We start from the raw sequence: 25,323 nt of genomic DNA, 5'->3' as shown, positions 1-25,323 counted from the left end.
TCCCAGGTGGCTCAGTGGTAAAGAATCCGCCTGCCAATGTAGAAGATGCAGATTTGATTCCTGGGTTGGGAAGATTCCCTGGAGCATGAAATGATAATACACTTTAGTATTCTTGACTGGAAAATCCTGTGGACAAAGGAGACTGGTGGGCTATAGTGCATCAGGTCACAAAGAGTCCAACATGACTTAGGAACTGAGAACGCATGTGCACACCATGTGTTTACAAGAAAAAAATCCCTTCTGTCCTAGATGGCTGCATCAGTTATTTTTTAAACCAACTGTTTGTAGGGGCTAAAATATACCAGCCAGACAGCATTGTGCCTATGCCAGGAAATAAAAAATATTGAGTTCTAAAATGGATTTATTCAATTCTTTGTTGGTATCTTGGGTGCATTCCTTCAGGAAAATTATCACTATTATCTTTTCTAACAGACATCCTGGAATGTGAAGTCAAGTGGGCCTTAGAAAGCATCACTACAAAGCTAGTGGAGGTGATGGAATTCCAGTTGAGCTATTTCAAATTCTGAAAGATGATGCTGTGAAAGTGCTGCCCTCAATATGCCAGCACATTTGGAAAACGCAGCAGTGGCCACAGGACTGGAAAAGGTCAGTTTTCATTCCAATCCCAAAGAAAAGCAATGCCAAAGAATGTTCAAACTACCGCACAATTGCACTCATCTCACACACTAGTAAAGAAATGCTCAAAATTCTCCAAGCCAGGCTTCAGCAATACATGAACCGTGAACTTCCAGATGTTCAAGCTGGTTTTAGAAAAGGCAGAGGCCCAGAGATCAAATTGCCAACATCCACTGGATCATCAAAAAAGCAAGAGAGTTCCAGAAATACATCTATTTCTGCTTTATTGCCTATGCCAAAGCCTTTGACAATGTGGATCACAATAAACTGTGGAAAATTCTGAAAGAGATGGGAATACCAGACCACTTGACCTGCCTCTTGAGAAACCAATATGCAGGTCAGGAAGCAACAGTTAGAACTGAACATGGAACAAACGACTGGTTCCAAATAGGGAAAGGAGTATGTCAAGGCTGTATATTGTCACCCTGCTTATTTAACTTATATGCAGAGTATATCATGAGAAATGCTGGGCTGGAGGAAGCACAAACTGAAGTCAAGATTTCCGGGAGAAATATCAATAACCTCAGATATGCAGATGACACCACCCTTATGGCAGAAAGTGAAGAGGAACTAAAAAGCCTCTTGATGAAAGTGAAAGTGGATAGTGAAAAGTTGGCTTAAAGCTCAATATTCAGAAAATGAAGATCATGGCATGTGGTCCCACCACTTCATGGGAAATAGATGGGGAAACAGTGGAAACAGTGTCAGGCTTTGTTTTTGGGAGCTCCAAAATCACTGCAGATGGTGATTCCAGCCATGAAATTAAAAGATGCTTACTCCTTGGAAGGAAAGTTATGACCAACCTAGATAGCATATTGAAAAGCAAAGATATTACTTTGCCAGCAAAGGTCCATCTAGTCAAGGCTATGGTTTTACAAGTGGTCATGTATGAATGTGAGAGTTGGACTGTGAAGAAGGCTGAGTGCTGAAGAATTGACGCTTTTGAACTGTGGTGTTGGAGAAGACTTGAGAGTCTCTTGGACTGCAAGGAGATCAAACCAGTCCATCCTAAAGGAAATCAGTCCTGAATATTCATTGGAAGGACTGATGCTGAGGCTGAAACTCCAATACTTTGGCCACCTCATGAAAAGAGTTGACTCATTGCAAAAGACGCTGATGCTGGGAAAGATTGAGGGCAGGAAGAGAAGGGGACGAGAGAAGATGAGATGGTTGGATGGCATCACTGACTTACGCACATGAGTTTGGGTGAACTCCAGGAGTTGGTGATGGACAGGGAGGCCTGGCATGCTGTGGTTCATGTGGTCACCAAGAGTCAGACACCACTGAGCAACTGAACTGAACTGAACAGTAAATAAATTTGAAGTTTAAAAAAGAGTTTAGTTGTAGTTGATTAATTTTTACACCAATATATTGACTTTTGTCTGGCATAACTATCATTAAACTACTCAAAAGCCTTTCTTTAAGAAAAAGAATCTTTTGAAGTCAGTTTTTAGAAGTCATATCTCTGTCTCCATCCTTGCTTCTCTTCAATCCATTGTCTGCCCCTCAACCTGACCAGAGCCTTCTAAAATTTTAGCTCTGTAAATGCATCTTCTTAAAACATTTCAATACCCCTCCCTTTATCCACAGAATTATACAAACTTCCAACATAATTTACAGGAATCCTGCAGAGCAGGGACCTATCTACCTCATTATCTCTATCTCTTATCACTCCCCAATTTTTAACTTTCCTTTGGCCACCCTGAAGTGTATGGAGTTCCTTCTATATTCTACAAGCTCTCACTTTTGACTAAGCTATTCCTTCTATTTTGTATACTTCTTTAAAAAAAATTAAGTCTTTGTTGAATTTGTTACATTGCTTCTGTTTACGTTTTGATTGTTTTTCTCGAAGCAAGTGGGATCTTAGCTCCCCGACCCAGGATCAAACGCATGCCCGCTGCATCAGAAAGTGAAGTCTTAACCACTGGACCACCAAGGAAGTACATTTTGTACACTTTTATTACTATCTTCTCTTCATCTGTTTAGTCCACACATACTCAATGTTATCTTTTAAGATGTCACTTCTTCAGAGTATCTTTCTATAACCTCTAAGACTAAGTAAGCTAAATGTTTTTCAAAAGTACTCCCATAGCATTTTTTTGAAGCCCCCCTATTTTGTAGCTATCACATCCTACTGAAATAGTCTATAACTAATACAAGCTTAATAATTATTTGAGAGAGTAAAATAAGAACCACAATGTATGTTTCAACTAAATAAGACAAAAAGGATAATATTCTATTTCTTAAACTTAAAGCACTTCTTTTAAGTGGTTATTTACATTTCAAACTCACTGTTGCTTAATTGAATTTAGCCTCCTGATAATTTTTTCCAATACCATTAAGACAGAATACTGATTTATACATAGACTTCTTAAGGGGAATGCATACACTAATTATTTTGCTTCCTTTTTGGAAAGAGGCTGAACCTCAAAGGAAGAAATATAGAGTAGAATTTTGAGGATTTGGCCAATAGCACATTAATCTACTCCAATGATCAGATTGCTAAGAATTTTAGCATGTTTGAGGCTGGCAGAGAAAGAATTAGGATATGATTGTACAGAATCTTGATGTATACTCATAAATTTTATACTTTTCTCACAGGGGCATAACATGACTGAATAAAAACTCAACACTGGTATTTCACTAGAGCAACATATGTGTGTATTCAAACATCAATTAAATCCATCATTTTCATTTTCATCCAATTCTGTTCTTCTTCCTGTCTTTCTTATTATGGTTAATAATGTCATCATTTAAGCTCTATAAACCTCCACATTAGACTTATTTTTCTCTCATGACTAACATTCAGTTGCTTTGTAAAGTCCTGTCAATTATACTTATAAAGCAACCAATTTTCTTTCATCCCTATACTTACTGTCCTATTTCAGACCTTTATCTTCTCTTCAATGATTTTCTAATTGACTATCCTACCTGAAGACTTACCCCATCAAACAAACTCATCCTTCATAACATAATTGTAAAGGGAGTGTTCTCTGGAACCATAGGGCCAGAGTTTATTACCCTGTTTCTGTCACTTCAGATCAGATGAGATCAGATCAGTCGTTCAGTCATGTCTGACTTTTTGCAACCCCATGAATCGCAGCATGCCAGGCCTCCCTGTCCATCACCATCTCCCGGAGTTCACTTAGACTCATGTCCATCGAGTCAGTGATGCTATCCAGCCATCTCATCCTCTGTCGTCCCCTTCTCCTCTTGCCCCCAATCCCTCCCAGCATCAGAGTCTTTTCCAATGAGTCAACTCTTCGCATGAGGTGGCCAAAGTACTGGAGTTTCAGCTTTAGCATCATTCCTTCCAAAGGAATCGCAGGGCTGGTCTCCTTCAGAATGGACTGGTTGGATCTCCTTGCAGTCCAAGGGACTCTCAAGAGTCATCTCCAACACCACAGTTCAAAAGCATCAATTCTTCGGCGCTCAGCCTTCTTCACAGTCCAACTCTCACAACCATACATGGCCACAGGAAAAACCATAGCCTTGACTAGACGGACCTTTGTTGGCAAAGTAATGTCTCTGCTTTTGAATATGCTATCTAGGTTGGTCATAACTTTCCTTCCAAGGAGTAAGCATCTTTTAATTTCATGGCTGCAGTCACCATCTGTAGTGATTTTGGAGCTCAGAAACATAAAGTCTGACACTGTTTCCACTGTTTCCCCATCTATTTCCCATGAAGTGATGGGACCAGATACCATGATCTTCGTTTTCTGAATGTTGAGCTTTAAGCCAACTTTTTCACTCTCCACTTTCAGTCTCATCAAGAGGCTTTTTAATTCCTCTTCACTTTCTGCCATAAGGGTGGTGTCATCTGCATATCTGAGATTATTGATATTTCTCCTTGTAATCTTGATTCCAGCTTGTGTTTCTTCCAGTCCAACGTTTCTCATGATGTACTCTGCATATAAGTTAAATAAACAGGGTGACAATATACAGCCTTGATGTACTCCTTTTCCTATTTGGAACCAGTCTGTTGTTCAATGTCCATTTCTAACTGTTGCTTCATGACCTGCATACAAATTTCTCAAGAGGCAGATCAGGTGGTCTGGTATTCCCATCTCTTTCAGAATTTTCCACAGTTTATTGTGATCCACACAGTCAAAGGCTTTGACATAGTCAAGAAAGCATAAATAGATGCTTTTCTGTAACACTCCTGCTTTTTCCATGATCCAGCAGATGTTGGCAATTTGATCTCTGGTTCCTCTGCCTTTTCTAAAACCAGCTTGAACATCAGGAAGTTCACGGTTCACATATTGCTGAAGCCTGGCTTGGAGAATTTTGAGTGTTACTTTACTAGTGTGTGAGATGAGTGCAATTGTGTGGTAGTTTGAGCATTCTTTGGCATTGCCTTTCTTTGGGATTGGAATGAAAACTGACCTTTTGCATTCTTGTGGTCACTGCTGAGTTGGACAAGTTATTTAAACTCTTTGCACCTCATTATCCTTATCTAAAAGATAGGAATCACAGTAATGTATATTTCACTGGTTTATTCTAAGTACAGAAATACATAGCACATAGAATTGTGCCTGGCACACAGCAAATGTTGCATATGCATGAGCTAGTGACAGTAGTAATAGTAATAAAAAAAAATCTGACCCTATTAGTCCCCTGCTTATATATTCTTGCTATTTCTTCATTGCCTAGGTCCACTTTTCTTGACATGGTACATAAGGCTTTTCACAAACTAAAACCAGCTGATGGATTCCATCTCTATTTCTAGCTACCAAAGAGTCTATATTCTAGCCACACTGAACCACTTGACATTGTCTGAACTAAACAGAAAATTGGCAGAACTCTACATTTCTAGAATGTCATCTGGAAAATACTTATCTATCCTTAAATATTCTCCTCTAGCATTGCCTACTATCTATAAACTTAGCTTACTTTGAAACAATATCTATTTTTTTTTGCATCCTCCACAATACTATTTTATACGTTCTTCTAACATTTCCATGGGGTTACAAACAGTTGGACATGACTCAGTTTGAATGCACACACAATATTTATTTAACAGATTATTTAACAAATATTTCAGTTCAGTTCAGGAAATTAATTATCCTGCAGGAACTAAGGCCCTGATCCAAGAGGGGGATGGTAACTACATGCTAAGACCCTACAGTGGTCAGAACCAGAAGGCTGATGATTGAGGTTTCAGGAACACCACCCTGTTACCTCAGCCAGTTCAGTTCACTCAGTCATGTCCAATTCTGTGATCCCATGGATTGCAGCATGCCAGGCTTCTCCATTCATCACCAACTCCTGGAGCTTGCTCAAACTCATGTCCATTGAGTCAGTGATGCAATCCAACCATCTCATCCTCAGTTGTCCCCTTCTCCTCCTGCCTTTAATCTTTCCCAGCAACAGAGTCTTTTCATATGAGTCAGTTCTTTACATCAGGTGGCCAAAGTATTGGAGTTTCAGCTTCAGCATCAGTCCTTCCAATGAATATTCAGGACTGATTTCCTTTAGGATGGACTGGTTGGATCTCCTTGCAGTCCAAGAGACTCTCAAGAGTCTTCTCCAACACCACAGTTCAAAAGCATCAATTCTTTGGTGTTCAGCTTTCTTTATAGTCCAACTCTCACATCCATACATGACTACTGGAAAAACCATAGCTTTGACTAGACAGACCTTTGTTGGTAAAGTAATGTCTCTGCTTTGTAATATGCTATCTAGCTTGGTCATAGTTTTCTTCCAAGGAGCAAGTGTGTTTTAATTTCATGGCTTGCAGTCACCATCTGCAGTGATTTTGGAGCCCAAGAAAATAAAGTCACTGTTTCCATTGCTTCCCCATCTATTTGCTGTGAAGTAATGGGACCAGATGCCATGATCTTAGATTTTTGAATATTGAGTTTTAAGCCAGCTTTTTCACTCACCTCTTTCACCTTCATCAAGATGCTCTTAAGTTCCTCTTCGCTTTCTGCCATAAAGGTGGTGTCATCTGCATATCTGAGGTTATTGATATTTCCCCGGGCAATCTTGATTCCAGCCTGTGCTTCATCCAGCCTGGCATTTTGTATGATATACACTACGTAAGCAGGGTGACAATATATAGGTTAGATATACTCCTTTCCCAATTTGAAACCAGTCCTTTTTTTCATCTCCAGTTCTAGCAGTTGCAACTTGACCTGCATACAGATTTCTCAGGATGCAGGTAAGGTGGTATGGTAGTCCCATCTGTTTAATAATTTTCCACAGTTTGTTGTTATCCACACAGTCAAAGTCTTTAGCATAGTCAAGAAAGCAGATATAGATATTTTTCTGGAATTCTCTGGCTTTTTTTTTTTATGATCCAACAGATGTTGGCAATTTGATCTCTGGTTCCTCTGCCATTTCTAAATCCAGCTTGAACATCTGTAATTTTTCAGTTCGCTTACTGTTGAAGCCTAACTTGGAGAATTTTCAGCATTATTTTGCTAGCCTGTGAGATTAGTGTAATTTATCAGATGCTTATTACATGCCAGGCACTTTTGCAGCATTAATTAAAAGAAAATCTTCTCCATTATTCTTATGGTGATACATATAATTAATAAATATGTAATTTGATGACAGTTTCTACAGAAATATATAATACAGAGTGAACAGGGTATGGGATATTAGAAGGCGGAATGGCTATTTTATAGGATGGTCATACAAACAAAAAAATTGAAATGCTGCTGATCCATTGAGTAGGATAGTTACTGAGATCTGACCATTGCTTTCGCCCCTTTGCCACTCATATTTTACTAGTTAGTTACCTATGTGTCTTTCCCACTAGAATATGAGGTCATCTAGATACTTAAAATAAGTGTCTGTTAGGTGGTAAATACTCAGAAAAAACATTGATTAAATTGAACTGAATCAATGTGCCATTTGAGTGTCTCATTGAAAGCTGTTGTCACAGAAGCAAAGGTATTTGTCATAATTTTGAGTTAGTTTGAGATATGTATACTCTAGGCCAAACTTACCCAGGATAAAGAATAAAATTTAAGAGATGGGGCATTTGGATTCAACTGTGTGACCCAGAACACGATATTCACAACTTTTATATATTTTATGAAAATATAATAGGATAAGCTGTGTTGCAACTAAGATTTTTCAATCTCTACTAGTAGTTTGAGAAATAAAGCTTCCAGGTTTATTAAAATAGTCCAAAGGTTAATTGCAAGGGCTACCTGCTTAATAATGTTAAATATTATCTTCTTCAACTAGATTGTACCATCTTTTTATCTTAGCAAGATAAAGAAATACATATTGTATTGAGAGGTTTATACTTTATGTAGTCTATTTTTCTGTTGTATATTAAACCAGAGATTGGAAGCACTGGCCAGATCAGAGATATTTGCACTCTGAATTATCAAGCTTCTACAGTTCTTAAAAGCTTAAACATAGACAGTCATCTTATCTTTCCTTACCAAGATTTCTGGAGATTCATGTCTAACTTTTGTAGGCCTGACTACTTTTCTAGCCTATTTAGAATATCATCTCAAACTGGTAACAAAAGCTGTAACACACTGGGTTTACTTTTCAAATCCTTAGGACACAGATTTTTTTCTTATTCACTAGTAAAGTACGATTTTCTCCAGGGCAGGTCTTGCCCTTATGTTAAACCTCTGTGCTCTGGCTTTCAGATAATATTTTTATTTTGAAGAAAATTTTTAAAATATCAAAAATATATTATGCTCAACGCAATTTCCCTCTTACTTTATTTGCTACTTGATATTGATAATTTTCTTTAATGGTTAAAACTAGATCAAATCAAGGGGGTTTACTTGTAAGGTGAGTGCAGAGAAAAAGAGAGTTAGCCAGGCAGTCAGGCACAAAAAAAAAATTTATTGGAGGGAAAAGAGAGAGTGACTGACTCTTAAGGAGAACCAGCATTCTCCCTTTCTGACAGTCCTTCTTATACCCCATCAATGAAAAATTCTTTGAAGGGATGGTCACATAGCTGGAGGCCTGGAATCTGGTGGTCTCACAGCTTTGAGAAGATAGGCGCCAGTGAGATAATAGGATGTCATTTGGGCAATTTGGAAGAGGGAGGCAGAGGAGGGGGTGCCATGGAAGGGCAGCAGTTCCAGTTCGATGACAGCAGGAACACCTTCTTCTACTTCCTCACCTTCTTCGTGGGGCTCATCATGACCTCAGCCACATACTACCTCTGGTCCCGAGATGAGAATGCAGAGCAAAATCGACTAAAGAATATCAGAAAAGTATATGGAAGATGTATGTGGTACTGTTTATGGTTGTTAAAACCCCAGCCAAATATTATTCCTACAGTAAACAAAATAGTTTTTCTTGCAGGATGGGCATTGTTCTTATTCCTTGCATACAAAGTTTCCAAAACAGACCGAGAATATCAAGAATGTAATCCTTATGAAGTATTAAATTTAGATCCCAGGGCAACTGTAGCAGAGATTAAGAAACAGTATTGTTTGCTGTCTCTTAAATATCATCCAGATAATGGAAGTGATGAAGTTATGTTCATGATAATAGCAAAAGCTTATGAACTTTTAACTGATTAATAATCCCAGAAAAATTGGGAAGAGTTTGGAAATCCAAATGGGCATTAAGCCACAAGCTTTGGAATTGCCATCCCAGCTTGGATCATTGACCAGAAAAATTCAATATTGATTTTACTTGTATATGGATTGGCATTCATGGCTAGCCTTCCAGTTGTTGTGGGCTCTTGGTGGTATTGCTTAATAAGTTATAGCAGAGACCGGATTCTCATACGCACAACACAGATTTACACCTACTTTGTTTATAAAACTTGAAATATGGATATAAAACATCTTATCATGGTTTTGGCTGGAGCCTCTGAATTTGATCCTCAGTATAATAAATATGCTACAAGCAGACCAACAGATAGTATTTTAATACCTCAGCTCATCAGAGAAATTGGCAGCATTAATTTAAAGAAGAATGAGCCTCCACTTACCTGCCCTTATAGCCTGAAGGCCAGAGTTCTTTTACAGTCTCATTTTGCTAGAAAGAAAATTCCTGAGACACTTGAAGAAGATCAGCAATTTATGCTAAAAAAGAAATGTCCTGCCCTACTTCAAGAAACGGTTACTGTAATCTGCCAGCTAATAATAATGGCCAGGAGCCGTGAAGAAAGGGAGTTCCGTGCTCCAACTTTGGCACCTTGAAAACTGCATGAAACTTTCCCAGATGGCAGTGCAAGGCCTTCAGCAGTTTAAGGCTCCCCTTCTGCAGCTGCCTCACATTGAAGAAGACAATCTTAGAAGAGTTTCTAATCATAAAAAGTTCAAAATTAAAACTATCCAGGATTTGGTGAGTTTAAAAGAATCATATAGTCACAATCTGTTGCATTTCCTTGAAGATGAAAAATTCTCTGAAGGGATGATCACATAGCTGGACATCTAGAATCTGGTGGTCTCGCAGCTTTGAGAAGATAGGCTCCAGTGAGATAACACGATGCCATTTGGTCAGTCTCACAGATCACTGTGGTTTATTCTTTGCAAGGTCGACATAATGAACCATCTTATCGATGAGACCATATATGGGCCTTATCATTAATCTTATAGAAAACATTTATAAAGGTTTTGGTGTCATGATTAGAACTAGACCTTTGAGCAAAATTTGCAGCAGTAATGAATTTACTCAAATTTCAAATCTTGTCCATTAATGTTTGGTCTAGTAATGTCCTAGTTGGTTTTCCATTTGCCTATAAACTCAAAGTTTATTTTTATTTTTATTGCCTTTTAATCACAAAAGTAATATATATTCACTGCAGAAAATTTGGAAAATTCCAAGAAATAGAGAAAATAAAAATGACTTAAAGATGTCAACTTATTAACATTTTGATATACCATCATAATGTTTGTTCTGTGCAGTTTAAACAAATTTTCGAAAAAATGCAACTGTGATCATACACATTATTTTTTTTGCAACACATTTTATCTTAATAAACAATCTTATGTCACTAAGCATTTTCAAAAATGGATATTTGTGGTGATTTTAAGGTCCTGTTATTACATATTAATATAGTATGCATAGGGGCTTCCCAAGTGGTTCTAGTGGCAAAGAACCCAACCTGCCAATGCAGGAGACACAAAAGACGCAAGTTCGATCCCTGGATCAGGAAGATACTCTGGAGGAAGGCATAACAACCCTCTCCAGTTGTGAGATTCTCCATGGAGAGTCCCATGGACAGAGGATCCTAGAGGGCTACAGTCCATAGGGTTACAAAATCAGACACAACTGAGGAACTTAGCACACAACACAGCACATAGTAATAGTATGCATACTTCATTTAATCTCCTGATATTTAGGCTTTATTATTATTTCTATTTTTTACTATTGTAAGTTATAACAGCTAAGTCTTAAAATATCATTCTTCATTGACTTCTGTAAAGGGATTAATCTGTATAATTTATTAAGGATTAGTTCAGAAGTCCTCTATGAATTAAAGCACTATTCTTGGACTTGTTATTGTCATTGTCGACTTTTATATAATTCATAGAGATGAGAGATTTATAGAAGTTGTTCAAATTTTTAGATGCATTATTGTAAAATATTTTGCTATGCATTTTTTTTAATTTTAAGTGTTTGTGTTTGACTTTTAATCTTTTGCTGATGTATAAGTTTGTATTTAGTCTCCAATTGGCCCTGTATTTGCCAGGGGAAACGAAAATAGGAAAAATAGTTGAGATGGTATTGGGAGAGGAGATAAGAAAAAAGGAAAATGCAAGGATTGTGGTTTGTTGGTTTATAACACTATACAAAGAATCCTAAAAGATATACATTTAAAAAGCCTTCAAACTTTTGAAACGAAAAGTTTGCTTTTAAGTATTTCTTGTAGCTACATTCTTTAAGATGTGAACAAAGGAACTTTTCTTTTCCTCAAAGTTTATTTTGGATGATTGTGTAATGGAAAGATCATTTAATTGATCATTTAACAAACACATTTAATAATTTTGCCTATGTTTTCTTATAAGGAGAGAATAACAATATTTTCCTACCATATGCTATGCATTTTGCTATTCTCTTTATATTTTTTATTTTATACAAACCTTGCAACAGTTCTATGAGGCAGATACAATTATTATGAGTTTCAGTTGAAGAGGATGAGACCACATTACAGAAATTAACTTACCAGAGATAACAGAGATAGGAAATTGCCCTTTAGCAGTTTGAGCCCAGTGCTAACTCCAAAGAATTGTCAGTTAAATTGTTCTTCTCCACAGTGTACCCAGAATATACTGGTCAGGTCAATGAGATCCAGTCTATGTAGCAATTATAAATTATCATTACTACTACTATATTGGCTTTCCAGTTTAAATACTTAGAATTTGTTTAAGTACACAGTAATTCTAGGATACTAGCAAAGTAATATTCTACACTTACTAGTCTGAAAATTAGAACATAGACTGGGATTAATTCACCCAAGTAGTTGTCATTTTATAAATCCCCTGTATTTGGTATCTAGTTACTTATTCCTAGGGATAATTCAGTTACCCCCAAAACTTTCTTCTCAAATATAACTGAGAAATAGGGAATATCTTTCCTAAATAACCACAGTTTCAAATGCAAATCAAAGAGCCAAGAGCAGCAGTTCATTTCATTGTGACTCAAGGGGAGATTTCTCTCCAGAGAGACAGTCAAAGCCATCACAGTGTAAACAAGATTGTGCAGTATCTGCCCTAGTCAAGAAATTGAACTGGTCTAGAAAGCAAGGTTTTCTTCTGTACATCACTCTAGCAGTCGCAGAAAAGCAAATCAGCACAGACATCTTGAATTTCCAAATTAACATACAGAAAGTATTGGTTGGCAAATGTTTAACAAAGAGCACAAATAAAATAACTTTCTTTTTTCTTTTTCAGATTCAAGTCAAATCATTAATTCATTTTTTTTTTTTTTTTACCTGATAGGTTGTGTTGGTCTTCTCAAACCAAAGAAATGTTATTGTCTCCTAAAATTTATATTTATTTCTCATAGCACCCCCAAAAGTGATTAACTGCAAAGGAATGCTATCAAACAACAATAATTTTAAAGTCTTAGTAAGTTCAATTAAATGGTTATAACAGTCTGATTTTGTTATTCTTTGGTAACCAGTACTGGATGATCTGGAAAAGGAAAAGGCAACTCACTTATTGGATGATCTTCAATTCAGTTCAGCAAGTAACTTTTGCATAGTAAAGCAAAGATTGAGTTATCTTGATAATTACAAAAAACATTGGCCTATTTGGTATTTGTGCTAAATTGGTTAACCAGCTTTTCCTTATTGCCTTCTAAACTTTAAGGCTCTAAAAAAAAAAAATCATTTTTCTGGATAAATATATCCATATTTCTAACTTTCAATGTTTATCAGTTCAGTTCAGTTCAGTTCAGTCGCTCAATCGTGTCCGACTCTTTGGGACCCTATGAATTGCAGCACGCCAGGCCTCCCTGCCCATCAATAACTCCCAGAGTTCACTCAAACTCACGTCCGTCGAGTCGGTGATGCCATTTAGCCATCTCATCCTCTGTTGTCCCCTTCTCCTCCTGCTCCAATCCCTCCCAGGATCAGAGTCGTTTACAATGAGTCAACAATTCACATTAGGTGGCAAAGTAGTGGAGTTTCAGCTTTAGCATCAGTCCTTCCAATGAACACCCAGAACTTATCTCCTTTAGAATGGACTGGTTAGACGTCCTTGCAGTCCAAGGGACTCTCAAGAGTATTCTCCAAAACCACAGTTAAAACGGATCAATTATTCGGTGCTCAGCTTTCCTCACAATCCAAATTTCACATCCATACATGACCACTGGAAAAACAATAGCCTTGACTAGATAGGCCTTTGTTGGCAAAGTAATGTCTCTGCTTTTGAATATGCTATCTAGGTTTGTCATAATTTTCTTTCCAAGGAGTAAGCATCTTTTGATTTCATGGCTGAAATCACCAACTGCAGTGATTTTAGAGCCCCAAAAAATAAAGTCTGGCACTGTTTCCAGTTTCCCCATCTATTTCCCATAAAGTGATGGGACCACATGCTATGATCTTCGTTTTCTGAATGTTGAGCTTTAAGCCAACTTTTTCACTCTCCTCTTTCACTTTCATCAAGAGGCTTTTTAGTTCCTCTTCACTTTCTGCCATAAGGGTGGTGTCATCTGCATATCTGAGGTTATTGATATTTCTCCCAGCAATCTTGATTCCAGCTTGTGCTTCCTCCAGCCCAGGTTTCTCATGATATACTCTGCAGAGAAGTGAAATAAGCAGGGTGACAATACACAGCCTTGACACACTCCTTTTCCTATTTGGAACCCGTCTGTTGTTCAATGTGCAGTTCTAACTGTTGCTTCATGACATTAATAAAGGTACTTCAAGAGGCAGGTCAGGTGGTCTGGTATTCCCATCTCTTTCAGAATTTTCCACAGTTTATTGTGATCCATATAGTAAAGGCTTTGACATAGTCAATAAAGCAGAAATAGATGTTTTTCTGAAACTCTCTTGCTTTTTGATGATTCAGTGGATGTTGGCAATTTGATCTCTGGTTCCTCAGCCTTTTCTAAAACCAGCTTGAACATCTGGAAGTTCACGGTTCATGTATTGCTGAAGCCTGGCTTGGAGAATTTTTAAGCATTACTTTACTAGCATGTGAGATGAATGCAATTGTGTGGTAGTTTGAAAATTCTTTGGCATTGCCTTTATTTGGGATTGGAATGAAAACTGACCTTTTCCAGTCCTGTGGCCACTGCTGAGGTTTCCAAATTTGGTAGCCTATTGAGGGCAGCACTTTCACAGCATCATCTTTCAGGATTTGAAATAGCTCAACTGGAATGCCATCACCTCCACTAGCTTTGTTCCTAGTGATGCTTTCTAAGGCCCACTTGACTTCACATTCCAGAATGTCTGGCTCTAGGTCAGTGATCACACCATCGTGATTATCTTGGTCGTGAAGATCTTTTTTGTACAGTTCTTCTGTATATTCTTGCCACCTCTGCTTCTGTTAGGTCCATACCATTTCTGTCCTTTATTGAGCCCGTCTTTGCATTAAATCTTCCCTTGGTATCTCTAATTTTCTTGAGGAGATCTCTAGTCTTTTCCATTCTGTTGTTTTCCTCTATTTCTTTGCATTGATCACTGAGGAAAGCTTTCTTGTCGCTCCTTGCTATTCTTTGGAACTCTGCATTCAGTGCTTATATCTTTCCTTTTCTCCTTAGCTTTTTGCTTCTCTTCTTTTCACAGCTATTTGTAAGGCCTCCCCAGGCAGCCATTTTGCTTTCTTGCATTTCTTTTCCATGGGGATGATCTTGATCCTTGTCTCCTGTGCAATGTCATCAACCTCAGTCCATAGTTCATCAGGCACTCTATCTATCAGATCTAGGCCCTTAAATCTATTTCTCACTTCCACTGTATAATCATAAGGGATTTGATTTATGTCATACCAAAATGGTCTAGTGTTTTTTCCAGTTTCTTCTGTTTACATCTCAATTTGGTAATAAGGAGTTCGTGATCTGAGCCACAGTCAGCTCCTGGTCTTGTTTTTGCTGACTGTATAGAGCTTCTCTATCTTTGGCTGCAATGAATATAATCAATCTGATTTTGGTATTGACCACCTGTTGATGTCCATGTGTAGAGTCTTCTCTTGTGTTGTTGGAAGAGGGTGTTTGCTATGACCAGTGCGTTCTCTTGGCAAAACTCTATTAGCCTTTTCCCTGCTTCATTCCATATTCCAAGGCCAAATTTGCCTGTTACCCCAGGTGTTTCTTGACTTCCTACTTTTGCATTCCAGTCCCCTATAATGAAAAGGACATCTTTTTTGGCTGTTATTTCGAAAAGGTCTTGTAGGTTTTAATAGAACCTTTTAACTTCAGCTTCTTCAGCATTACTGGTTGGGACTAGACTTGGATTACTGTGATATTGAATGGTTTGCCTTGGAAACGAACAGAGATCATTCTGTCCTTTTTGAGATTGCATCCAAGTACTGCATTTCAGACTCTTTTGTTGACCATGATGGCTACTCCATTTCTTCTAAGGGATCCTTGCCCACAGTAGTAGATATAATGCTCATCTGAGTTAAATTCACCCGTTCCAGTACATTTTAGTTCACTGATTCCTAGAATGTTGATGTTCAGTCTTGCCATCTCCTGTTTAACCACTTCCAATTTGCCTTGATTCATGGACCTGACATTCCAGGTTCCTATGCAATATTGCTCTTTATGGCATCAGGACGTCTTTCTATCACCAGTCACATCCACAAGGGGTATTATTTTTGCTCTGGCTCCATCCCTTCATTCCTTATGGAGTAATTTCTCCACTGATCTCCAGTAGCATATTGGGCACCTACTGACCTGGGGAGCTCCTCTTTCAGTATCCTATCATTTTGCCTTTTCATACTGTTCATGGGGTTCTCAAGGCAAGAATATTGAAGTGGTTTTCCATTCCCTTCTCCAGTAACATTCTGTCAGACCTTTCCACCATGACCCGTCCATCTTGTGTGGCCCCACATGACATGGCTTAGTTTCATTAAGTTAGACAAGGCTGTGGTCCGTGTGATCAGATTGACTAGTTTTCTGTGATTATGGTTTCAGTGTGTCTGCCCTCTTATGCTCTCTCACAACAACTACCTTCTTACTTGGGTTTCTCTTACCTTGGACATGGGGTATCTCTTCGCTGCTGCTTCAGCAAAGCACAGCCACTGCTCCTTACCTTGGACGAGGGGTATCTCCTCATGGCCACCCCTCCTGACCTTCAATGTGGAGTAGCTCCTCTCCACCCTCCTGCAGCCGCACAGCCACCTCTCCTTGGATGTAGGGTTGCTCCTCTTGGCCGCCGCCCCTGGCCTCAGGTTTGGGGTAGTTCTTCCCGGCCGCCGCCCCTGATCTCGGACCTGGGGTAGTTCCTCTCGGCCACCACCCCGACCTTGGGCGAGGGGTAGCTCCCCAAGGCCACACTTCTGCATTGTCCATCACAGCCGGCTGTCCTTAGTTAGGACAACAACACAGAGCATCCTATGGTATATAATGCTCCTAAAGGTAGATACACTATCAGATGCATCTGAGGCTCCAGGTAAAACAAAGGTGAAATCTTTCATTATTCCCCTCTGCTATAATCTATATATGCTTAATAATAGCTTAAGACATTTGTCTTCAGTTCAGTTCAGTTGCTCAGTCTTGTCCGACTCTTTGAGACCCCATGAATCACGGCACGCCAGGCCTCCTTGTCCATCACCAACTCCCGGAGTTCACTCAGATTCACGTCCATCGAGTCAATCATGCCATCCAGCCATCTCATCCTCTGTCGTCCCCTTCTCCTCCTGCCCCCAGTCCCTCCCAGCATCAGAAACTTGTCCAATGAGTCAACTCTTCGCATGAGGTAGCCAAAGTACTGGAATTTCAGCTTCAGCATCATTCCCTCCAAAGAAATCCCATTTGTCTTACAGTTTGATTATTATTGAGATGAGCATAATCAGAAGTCTCTCTCAAATGAAATATTATTATTCAAAAGATTTAGTCTTAAATATAAAATCGTATTTATTCCCTGTTCATCCTATCCTGCTATTAAACTGTGGTTCAAAAATAACATCATAGAAGTCAGGAAATGTCTATTTATGCAACGTGCATTTTTGACAAGTGGTATATTTACAAGTATATTTGTCAGGCTTGTAACACTACTTAAAAATCGTATTTTTCATTTGTCTTAAAAGACAAATCCTCATATCAGTGTAAAAGTTACTTTGCACATATTAATACATAAACACTGGCTTATAGAACATAAGCTACACTTTTGAAATGTAAACCCACACAAAACATCATGAGTTCTACAGAATTTGAATAAGTACATTTCAATAAATTTAAGCCTAACATATCATTTTTATTTATTTATTTAAATTTAATTTTATTTTTAAACTTTACATAATTGTATTAGTTTTGACAAATATCAAAATGAATCCGCCACAGGTATACATGTGTTCCCCATCCTGAACCCTCCTCCCTCCTCCCTCCCCATTCCATCCCTCTGGGTCGTCCCAGTGCACCAGCCCCAAGCATCCAGTATCGTGCATTGAACCTGGACTGGCAACTCGTTTCATACATGATATTTTACATGTTTCAATGCCATTCTCCCAAATCTTCCCACCCTCTCCCTCTCCCACAGAGTCCATAAGACTGTTCTATACATCAGTGTCTCTCTAACATATCATTTTAATGTTCAGCTCTGTCTTCCTAACACAGAAATTATGAATAATCCTTTGGAAGGTTAGTTAACATGTTTTTGTCACTGTCTGGAGGAATCCAGGTAATTGTTGAATAGAATGTGTGACTGGAAGGCAGCATATATTAGTCACTTTTGACAATTTAACCATAAAGACAATATTATTTCTATCTAGGATGTAATAACTACGAAGCTGGGCTTCCCAGGTTGGTAAAAAATCCGCCTGCCAGTGCAGGAAACACAAAAGACAAGGGTTCAGTCCCTGGGTCTGGTCGATGCCCTGGAGGAGGAAATGACAACTTACTCCACTATTCTTGCCTGGAAAATTCTATGGACAGAGGAGCCTGGAGGGCTACAGTCCATGGCGTAGCAAAGAGTTGGATACATACCACTGAGCACAGCTCACTCACAACAACCAATTATTGAATATTTACTATGTGCCAGGCACAATACTAGGCATTTTTCACATTTTATTTTTAGATAAGAAATAAGAAAACTTTATAAAATGGATATTATTATCCCAGGAAAGATATAAACATCTGAATGCAGAGGTCCAAAGAATAGCAAGAAGAGATAAGAAAGCCTTCTTCAGCCATCAATGCAAAGAAATAGAGGAAAACAACAGAAGGGGAAAGACTAGAGATCTCGTCAAGAAAATCAGAGACACCAAAGGAACATTTCATGCAAAGATGGGCTCGATAAAGGACATAAATGGTATGGACCTAACAGAAGCAGAAGATATTAAGAAGAGGTGGCAAGAATACACAGAAGAACTGTACAAAAAAGATCTTCATGACCCAGATAATCATGATGGTGTGATCACTGACCTAGAGCCAGACATCCTGGAATGTGAAGTCAAGTGGCCCTTAGAAAGCATCACTACAAACAAAGCTAGTGGAGGTGATAGAATCCCAGTTGAGCTATTTCAAATCCTGGAAGATGATGCTGTGAAAGTGCTGCACTCAATATGCCAGCAAATTTGGAAAACTCAGCAGTGGCCACAGGACTGGAAAAGATCAGTTTTCATTCCAATCCCAAATAAAGGCAATGCCAAAGAATGCTCAAACTACTGCAAAATTGCACTCATCTCACATGCTAGTAAAGTAATGCTCAAAATTCTCCAAGCCAGGCTTCAGCAATATGTGAACCATGTACTTCCTAATGTTCAAGCTGGTTTTAGAAAAGGCCGAGGAACCAGAGATCAAATTGCCAACATCCGCTGGATCATGGAAAAAGCAAGAGAGTTCCAGAAAAACATCTATTTCTGCTTTCTTGACTATGCCAAAGCCTTTGACTGTGTGGATCACAATAAACTGGAAAATTCTGAAAGAGATGGGAATACCAGAGCACCTGATCTGCCTCTTGAGAAATTTGCATGTAGGTCAGAAAGCAACAGTTAGAACTGGACATGGAACAACAGACTGGTTCCAAATAGGAAAAGGAGTAGGTCCACGCTGTATATTGTCATCCTGTTTATTTAACTTATACACAGAGTACATTATGAGAAACGCTGGACTGGAAGAAACACAAGCTGGAATCAAGATTGCTGGGAGAAATATCAATAACCTCAGATATGCAGATGACACTGCCCTTATGGCAGAAAGTGAAGAGGAACTAAAAAGCCTCTTGATGAAAGTGAAAGAGGAGAGTGAAAAAGTTGGCTTAAAGCTCAACATTCAGAAAACGAAGATCATGGCATCTGGTCCCATGACTTCATGGGAAATATATGGAGAAACAGTGGAAACAGTGTCAGACTTTATTTTTGGGGGCTCCAAAATTACTGCAGTTGGTGATTGCAGCCATGAAATTAAAAGACATTTACTCCTTGGAAGGAAAGTTATGACCAACCTAGATAGCATATTGAAAAGCAGAGACATTACTTTGCCAACAAATGTTCGTCTAGTCAAGGCTATATTTTTTCCTGTGGTCATGTATGGATGTGAGAGTTGGACTGTGAAGAAGGCTGAGCGCCGAAGAATTAATGCTTTTGAACTGTGGTGTTGGAGAAGACTCTTGAGAGTCCCTTGGACTGCAAGGAGATCCAACCAGTCCATTCTGAAGGAGATCAGCCCTGGGATTTCTTTGGAAGGAATGATGCAAAAGCTGAAACTCCAGTACTTTGGCCACCTCATGAGAAGAGTTGACTCATTGGAAAAGACTCTGATGCTGGGAGGGATTGGGAGCAGGAGGAGAAGGGGACGACAGAGGATGAGATGGCTGGATGGCATCACTGACTTGATGGATGTGAGTCTCAGTGAACTCTGGGAGTTGGTGATGGGCAGGGAGGCCTGGCGTGCTGTGATTCATGGGGTCACAAAGAGTCGGACACGACTGAGCGACTGATCTGATCTGATTTTACAATGCTAATTGACAGAACAATTATATGAATCCAGGTTTAGACACAGTGCCTACATTATCAGAATTCTACAATAAGCATAATCTAAATCAAAGAAATCTCCAACCAGTGATAATACATGTCGTTTAACTTGAAAGAACATGTTTATTTACAGGGTGGTTGCAAAGTGATGTAGCCAGTTCTCCATTCGTTTGACAAATATTCACAGCACTGTTTGAATGCACAGATCTATTGGTTACATAAAATCTTTGGATATACCCAGAAACTTCTGAACCTGATTTTTATGTCTATTAGAAGACACCTAAATGCAGAGTTGAGCAAAATGAATAAATAAAAGGTTAAGTTTCATATAAATTATGAAATTATTGATACAAGATGAACCTAAGGAGTCCAGCACACCAGCTGGAAGTAGTGTTGATAGATAGGTGTGTGATAAAGTAGGCACTGGGCTTCATCTAGAGATGCTGTATGGATGATTCTTCTAAAGCAGTTGTTCCTAACCTTTTTTTTTTTTTTTTTTTCCCCTTATGGAATCTTTTGAGAATCTAAGAGCTATGGACTCTTTCCACTGGGGAAAATATGCAAATATACAGAATTTTAAATAACATTACAAGGAGTGTATTGCCTTCCCAGGTGGCTCAGTGGTAAAGAATCTGCCTGCCCGTGCAGGAGCCACAGGAGACACAGGTTCAATCCCTGGAGGAAGAAATGGCAACCCACTCCAGTATTCTTGCTTGAGAAATTCCACAGATAGAGGAATCCAGCAGTCTACCATCCATCAGGTCCAAAAAGAGTCAGACAAGAATGAGCGACTGAACAAGAACATGAGCCCACAAGGAGTTCATAGCCCTTCTGAATCCCATTTATGCCCTGGTAATATAGACTTAAGAATTCTTACTGTAGAAACCTCTCTGGTGGTCCAGTTGTTAAGGCTCTATACTTCCACTGCAGGGAGCATGGGTTCAATCCCTGGTCAGGGAACTAAGATAAAGCCAAAATAAAACCTCTTACTGTATAGCTCTTTTCTTCAGACACTTTCTTTGCAACAAGGATACTTGGACTTATTTGAAATAATAATATTTAACAATAATTAGAGCCTTTGCCTATCAATCTCATTAACAGAAAGATATTTTTACTTTATTATCATTATTATTTCTGAAAGGCATAGCTATCACAACACAAAGTTAAAATTGTATGTTGCGTAAGCCTAAGAAACCAGTTTAGGATAGTTCCTAAGTCTTCTTCTTGTCTCTGATAATGATTTCCCTCATTTTACTTGTAAGTATATTGTCATCTCCTAATCTCAGCTAGTTTGCTATACATAAAAGAGAAAGTATTCTATTCTACCTTCAAAAATATTGTGCAATCAACACATTTTCTTTAATCCAAAACATCGATTTTAATGTCTACTTAGCTTTCAGTCATTTCAGTCGCTCAGTTGTTTCCTACTCCTTGCAACCCCATAGACAGCAACATGCCTGGCTTCCCTGTCCATCACCAACTCCCAGAACTTGCTCAAACTCATGTCCGTTGAGTCTGATGACATCCAACCATCTCCTCTGTATTTAGTTTTATTTTTTTTAATTTAATTTTATTTTTTAAACTTTACATAACGGTATTAGTTTTGCCAAATATCAAAATTTTAAATATGGACAAATTAGTCTGGTTAAATAGAAAAAATGCAAAAAATGCAAAAAATAAAACCAATTTAATATAATGTGAATAATATGCTCTATGAATTGTTCACCTCATGAGCCACGAATGTGAGCTCTAGCTAAGATTCAAGGGTTAAGAAATTCACACGATGGGATAGAGACATTTGTAAAGAGTTTGACAGCTATGTGTGAGATAAAAGATACTCACAGCTGCTTTAGTTTTGCTCAAGAACATAAATATGTCTATGAAATAACACTATAGGGGGACTCCAGGTAGATGCAGTCTATCTAGGTGTTAAAGGTCAAACGCTCAGAAGAGCAATTTTCCACTAAAAGTGTCTTAGTTTGATTGAGACACTCAGAACTTTGGTGAGACAGTGGTACAAGTTTTCTCCGTGTTCTCATTATATATATAGAGTCAGAATGAGAATCAAGGTGAAAAATGTGATTCTTGAACAAAATTCAGTATTAAGATGCTCATTTCAGCATTATGATTCAGACTATTTTAGGCAAGTTATTTTCCCAAATGTTCTAGACACAGGAATAAAAGCCCACGATCTGCAGATATGTTTTGTTTAGCTTGTACAATATGCTTTGATGAACTTGAATGCCCTTAAATGTGCATTCACTCTCAATTTATCTCAGGCCCCACCACCATCTTATCACTTTATTCTCTCTCCTTCACCTTTTATGGTTATTTTCTTGGGCGTTGAAAGCATTTGAGTTTGAGACCCTATAGCTAGAGTGGAAAAATAATTATTAACACTTTCCTGATATAAGGATTTTTATTTATATAAGGATACTTATTTATTTTGTAGCTAAAATACTTTACCTAAATATGAAATTGTGAATTAGAGCTGCAGGTGGGTACAACTCAAATGCTAATGAGGTGATCAGTCAGACAACAAATATTTGTTTAGTGAGTGACCATTATTTGCTAGGCAACCCCAGGCATGGGGATAACATGCATCAAAGAGATATGCATGGTTCCTGTCCTCATGGAGTATCCAGTGTGGCAGCAAAGCTTTCAATGTAGAATCGCTGAAATGATTAGAGAAAGCCTTAATAAGAAATCCAAAGTACATTTATAAGAAAAAAAATGCAAAAACTTACTGAGATATAGAAGCTACTTTGAGAGAAATACTATGGTCTGATTCAAGAGGAATGAATATTGCAAAAATATGACTTCTTCTCAAATTTATTGCAGCTGTAATACAATCCCAATCAAAATTTAAATAAAATTTTTATGTATTTTGACAAAATGATTCTAAACTCCACATAGTACAGTGAACAGATAATATAAAATAAAAATTTAAAAAGTGACAGCATCATCAAAACATATTATAAAACTACAGTGAAACAGAGTAATAAAACTCTTTTTATAATATTCAATTCTTGATAAATGAGGCATCACAAATTTTAGGGTAAAAAAAGAATCATTTCAGAATGGTACTGTGATGATTGGTTAACTGTAAAGACAAATGATGTTACATTTTCTTCTCATACCATATATCACAATGAAAATCCAGATGGTCTAAACAGTTGAATTGTAAATCATCTAAATATAACTGGAAAATATAAAACATATAGAAAAACAAGTCATAAAAAAAGAAACTGAACATTAACCCACCATCTGAATAGGAAGAGCACTATTTTTCTAAGATTAAAAACAAGGCAAGAAAGGAAAATGAATAGATTGGACTATACAGAAATTAAATTTCTGATTCTTAGAGAAGATAATTTATTAAGATAAAAAAACTGTGAAAACAAAAATGTTATAATAAATATTATATTAAAACAAAGAATGAAAATCTTAGCTTATATATGCATATAAATTCATGTATGTATGTATGTATATATATATATATATATATATATATATATATAAGCACTGAAGGCCTCAATAGACAAATGAGCAAGAACATAAATTGATAGAATGTAAAATGTGAATGGGTAAATAAGATAAGAAAACACTTTCAACTTCATTATCAGATAATTACTAATTGGATGTACTTGTTTATTAATTTAACAATATTTTTCTGGTGAAAATATTCAAGCATGGATTCAATAAAAGAAGATACACATTTTTGCTATATTCATTGGAAGGACTGATGTTGAAGCTCCAATACTTTGGCCACCTAATGCAAATAGCAGACTCATTGGAAAAGACCTTGATGCTGGGAAAGGTTGAGGGCAGGAAGAGAAGAGGGTGACAGAAGACGAGATGGTTGGATGGCATTACCAACTCAATGGACATAAGTTTCAGGAAACTCAGGGAGATAATGAAGGACAGGGAAATCTGGCATGCTGAAGCCCATGGGTTCACAAAGAGTTGGACTTGACTGAATGACTGAATGAATGACAACAAATAAACTGGAACAATCTTTCCATAAGGCAGTTTGTCAATATGCATTAAGAACGATAAAAAGGTTCATATGTTTGACATTTTGCATTATGATATAGAGGCCTATAAAAAAAAGATCAAATTGCCAACATCTGTTGGCTCAAACATAAAGCAAGAGAATTCCAGAAAAGCATCTAAATCTGCTTTACTGATTACTCCAAAGCCTTTGACTATGTAGATCACAACAAACTGGAAAATTCTTCAAGAGATGGGAATACCAGATCACCTTACCTGCCTCCTGAGAAATCTGTATGCAGGTCAAGAAGCAACAGTTAGAACTGGACATGGAACAACAGACTGGTTCCAAATTGGGAAAGGAGTATGTCAAGACTCTATATTATCACCCTGCTTATTTAGCTTATGTGCAGAGTGCATCATACGAAATTCCAGCCTGGATGAAGCACAAGCTGGAATTAAGATGCAAGGAGAAATATCAATAACCTCAGATATGCACATGACACCACCCTTATGGCAGAAACTGAAGAGGAAGTAAAGAGCCTCTTGATGAAAGTGAAAGAGGAGAGTGAAAAAGCTGGCTTAAAACTCAGTATTTGAAAAACTAAGATCATGGCATCTGGTCCCATCACTTCACAGCAAATAGATGGGGAAGCAATGGAAACAGTGAGAGACTATTGTCTTGGGCTCCAAAATCACTGCAGATGATGACTGCAGCCATGAAATTAAAAGACACTTGCTCCTTTGAAGAAAAGCTATGACCAGTATAGACAGCATATTAAAAAGCAGAGAGATTACTTTGCCAACAAAGGTCCGTTTATTCAAAGCTATGGTTTTTCCAGTTGTCACATATGGATGTGAGAGGTGGGCCATAAAGAAAACTGAGTGCTTAAAAATTGATGCTTTTAAATTGTGGTGTTGGGGAAGTCTCTTGTGAGTTCCTTGGATGGCAAGGAGATCAAACCAGTCAACACTAAAAGGAAATCAATCCTGAATATTCATTGGAAGGACTGATGCTGAAGCTGAAACTCCAATAATTTAGCCACGTGATGTGAAGAGCCAACTCAGTAGAAAAGACCCCGATAATTGCAAAAGATTGAAGGCAGGAGGAGAAAGGGACAACCGAGGATGAGATGGTTGTATGACATCATTGACTCTATGGACATGAGTTTGA

General features: G+C 37.9%; 1 pseudogene; it reads left to right on the top strand.

Annotated features, from left to right (window-relative positions):
• The first annotated feature begins 8,681 nt into the window (after nucleotides 1-8,681).
• Nucleotides 8,682-9,999, top strand: LOC129640026 (translocation protein SEC63 homolog; annotated as a pseudogene).
• The last annotated feature ends 15,324 nt before the right edge of the window (nucleotides 10,000-25,323 follow it).

The sequence above is a fragment of the Bubalus kerabau genome, chromosome X, assembly GCF_029407905.1.
Source record: "Bubalus kerabau isolate K-KA32 ecotype Philippines breed swamp buffalo chromosome X, PCC_UOA_SB_1v2, whole genome shotgun sequence".
NCBI lineage: Eukaryota > Metazoa > Chordata > Mammalia > Artiodactyla > Bovidae > Bubalus > Bubalus kerabau.
This window is presented reverse-complemented; position numbering and strand designations above follow the sequence as displayed.